Source organism: Micromys minutus, assembly GCF_963924665.1.
Source record: "Micromys minutus genome assembly, chromosome: 3".
NCBI classification, from domain to species: Eukaryota; Metazoa; Chordata; class Mammalia; order Rodentia; family Muridae; genus Micromys; species Micromys minutus.
Window position 1 is genome coordinate 62915125 of NC_137972.1, and position 4451 is coordinate 62919575.

Sequence of the window (4451 nt, forward strand, 5' to 3'; positions counted from 1 at the left end):
ATTTAACTTAAATAGAGGTCTTCTAAAATCATGTTTGGGTATTTCCATGAACAGCAATATTGAGAATTTGGATGATTTGTGAATACCTGAGCTCCTTTTTATGGATAGATATGGAACCATGGTCAATCACACACTATCCATTGGAGAGAGTGCAGCTTCACACAGCCTGTCTAAGGGAATGCAGCTTCTGGTGCTTTCAGACTAGTGTTCAAAAACTCAAGCTGGGAAGTCTGGTAACAAATCCCAATAGGGCTCTGATACTGAGTATGGGCTTGTGAACCCTTGCCAGTGCTCAGTAGGGTGCTGAAATTAAAGTCCTGCTTGTTAACCTGTCCTGGTTCTCAAAAGCAATACAGAGGTGGCAAAAAACACTTAATCAGTATTTTCTAAGGACCCATGAGAACAAGAAAACTCAGATAGTTGGCAAGATTTCAACAAGTGTGCTTTATTTATCTTGCCTTTCTCTCCTTTGTTTTGTCTTTTTATACAGTGTGCAATCCAACCACCGACTTCCCATTGGTTTGCCTCTGTTACTCCCTAGAACTATAATTGTAAGTCTTAGGTATGTGCGCAGGAGCGGGAATTAGGGAATGCCTGATCTGGTTAGAGTCTACTTAATCTTCTCCTTTGGAATTTGAACTAACAGCATGGCTAAAGCTTTACAAGGCTGAGTCAATTTGCAGAGTTAAGGGAGAATGGGTTCCCAAATCTTGAAATTGAGAAAGAACTTTCCATTCTTGTTTATTTTCATAATCACTTTCTGGCTTCAACTAAACTCACCTGTTTGTTCTCCCAGCATTATCTCTCTGCTGTATAGCCTGCAATAAAGCCAGGACGTAAACTGATACATTAAACAAGGTTTTTTTTATTTACTGTTAGGACCAAACTGACACTAATGTAATATTCTTCCAAGTAAGGTATGTTTAAAAGCTTAAAAAATTCTGGTGTCTCAACCTTTTCTTTTTGTTTCGTGTATAAATGTACTTTGTCACAATTTGACACAGAAGTCCCTTTCAGGAATAATGATCTTCCACATCAGTGAGTTTGATGTCTTACCTATGTCTCTGCCAGTAGAGTTTCCTCTGTCCCTGATGTAAAAGCTCTATTCATCTGTTGAAATAAAGAAGAATAAAAGTAAGCATGAGGATCTAATTTGAATGTAAAGGCATAAAATTGTATAAGAAACTTGGGAAATATTATCTTTTTAAAATGCTGTGCTATTTCCCCATGGACTCACAAATAATCATGTATAAGTGATGTAAAACCATTGAGAGAAATGCTAATTATTCTATAGGTCACAAATCCATCTCTAATGAGACTCTGTGTCCAAGTTCCACCTTTCAGCAGTGAGTTGTGTGGCTCATATTGTTATCAATAATACAGAACTAAGCAAAACGTCCTCAGTTGAGGAATATCGAATGGCTGAGAAATATCTGAGGAAGTGATCGACATCCTTAGCCATCAGGGAAATGCAAATCAAAACAACCCTGAGATTCCACCTCACACCAGTCAGATGGGCAAAGATCCAAAACTCAGATGACAACAGATGCTGGCGAGGTTGCAGAGAAAGAGGAACACTTCTCCACTCTTCGTGGGGTTTCAAACTAATACAACCACTCTGGAAATCAGTCTGGTGATACCTCAGAAAATTGGACATAATACTACCTGAAGACCCAGCTATTCCACTTCTGGGCACATACCCCAGAGACACCTTAGTACACAACAAAGATATATGTACCACAATGTTCATAGCAGCTCTATTTATAATAGCCAGAAGCTGGAAAGAACCCAGATGCTCTTCAGAAGATGAATGGATACAAAAATTGTGGTACATTTACACAATGGAATACTACTCAGCCACCAGAAACAATGACTGGACCAAATTATTAAGAAAATGGCTGCATCTAGAGAATATCATTCTGAGTGAGATAACCCAGTCACAAAAGAACAGACATAATATGCAGTCACTAATAGTGGGATGCTAACCCCAGAGGCTCCCACTGCCCCAGAAGCAACTCACAGACTGTAGCCAGTCCAAGAAATAAAGAAAACAAAACAAAACAAAAAAATCTTTACACAACAAGAAAACATTGACTATTTTCATGTTACATTTTGTTTTGCATGTACTTTGTGCTCATTGTAACTATTGGGGTTTTGATGCATACTGTCAAACCTGTAAAAAGATCAAGTACTGACTATTCATATAGATTTATGTAAAAATTATTTTAAAATCTGAAAAAAAAGTACTGACAAAAATGTATTGTATAATTTTATGCAAAAAATGCTTGAAATCTGTACATTTATTGTTGTTTTGTAAAATAAATGTGTTAATAAAAAAGTATTTCTCACGTTAATAATTAATTTTGGCTTTGTTAACAACAAGAGGTGTCTGAGATATTCTACTGGAGAGTCATAGAAGAGCAAATAATGCCACGGATTAAAAAGAAATGCCTGGTTAATAAAATCATCACCTGAATATGATAACCTTCAGTATTTTTCCATACTGCACACTATGTAGTATCTGTAACTAAAAGGCACTGAGTGAGGAGAGCATTTCTCTATTCTTCTCTTACCAAAACTTTGTCTAAAACAGCTCAACTGTTGGGAATATATAATCTTACTACATAATCTTTTAAGCAATCCATTTATTTCATTGTACTTGCATAATTATGCATTAGAAATTTTTCAAAATGCAAAAAATTAATAATGAAATTTCTGCTCTAGGAAATATAATTTAACACTGTATATGTTGTAAACATTGCTTCCATCTCTGACTTCAGAGACAGACAAAATAACTTCTGTGGCTCATAGAAAATAAAGCTAATTTCCACTTCAATTTATCTCCATGTACCTGCTACATCTTTTTTTTCTTGTGACCTATTTTCTCTTGAACCTGGTCTTTAACAGAAATCCTAAACAAAATCAAGTGAAATCAAACTTTGAACAAGGAATGTCTACATAAAGGAAGTTTCTTTTTCATTCCTTGATTATATTTGCAGTGGATGAATGTAGGATATAGATATATACTTCTTGCGGTAAAAACAGTGTTTTGTAACCCAAAGTACCACTCAATGAATATTTACTTATGCATATGTGATCACACCTAGTTTAAATTATTTTGTTTAAAAGTAATGCATACCTTATGCCTTGACAGAAAGATTGTCAGATGGATAGAGAGAGAGAGAGAGAGAGAGAGAGAGAGAGAGAGAGAGAGAGAGAGAGAGAGAGATGATATATATATAGATAGATAAATAGATAGATAGATAGATAGATAGATAGATAGATAGATAGATAGATACATAGGTAAATAATAAAATGGATAAATCTACAATATTTTTTTATATAGGCATCTAGCATACTCCTTGATTCTGAGGAAATTCAATTTTAATTTTTACTGATACTGGAAATTGAAAAAGAATTAGAGGGGACATGTTATAAACACTGTTTCTTAACAATTATTGTTTCTTTTTAGATATAAGTCTCTACAATATTCTAGAGATCAAAATCTTTCTTTCATTCCTGATAAAATACTGAATGGAGATGAGATATAACTCAGTTACAAAAATATAAATAAGAAATATTAAAATTTGGTTTGAGCCCATAAACATGTATATTATAAATGATTTCATGTTTTGCTTATGAACAGAAGGCTAAAATGGCTCTCATATAATATTCTCTAGAGAACCTGAAAAAGAACGATAAATACTCTTTCAGAAACCATCGACTTATGGTGGGACCCAGTATTAAAGAGTTAGTGGATAGATCAATGGATCTGAAGAAGATTCAAACCTCATAAGAATAACAAAGCTATCAAGAGACCCAGGACCCCAGAGCTCTAAGATAATAAGCCAAGGTCCAAAGTGTATACATAGATTAATTACTGGACCCCAGCATATATGATGGAGCAAATGATTGCCTACTGTGGTCACAGTGGTAGAGGATACTCCTAATCTTAAAAAGACCTGATGACCCTGGGTCTTGTGATGTCTGGTGGATGGATTATGTAGTGTTAGAGCTTGACTAGGGAAATCACATTCTCAGAGACAAAGAGGGCTGGAGATCGAATGTATTTCCTTGAGGTGGGTTACTAAGAAAGCGAGCTGTATTTTTTATATATATGAATACAGCAATTTAATTAAAAAAGAAAAGAAATTTTACATTATCCTTGACATAGTTTCCTGTTGTTTCTCTTTTCTCCAGCTCAGATTAACAACTCAGTAAGGGAGTGGTAAGAACTTGTTGTTTGGCTTTTTTGAATATGTAACATTTTACTCAATCAGCAACTTCCTTTTAACAAAAAAAGAAAATAATCCTGTCAAATATGAAATAATTAATATAGTACTTATTTTACATAATAGACATATAGAATATGGATGATGCTTAAATAATCAAAATTATAAAACATGCAATAAATTAAATACCTTCCATTCAGTAAAGACTTTGGTAAGTTT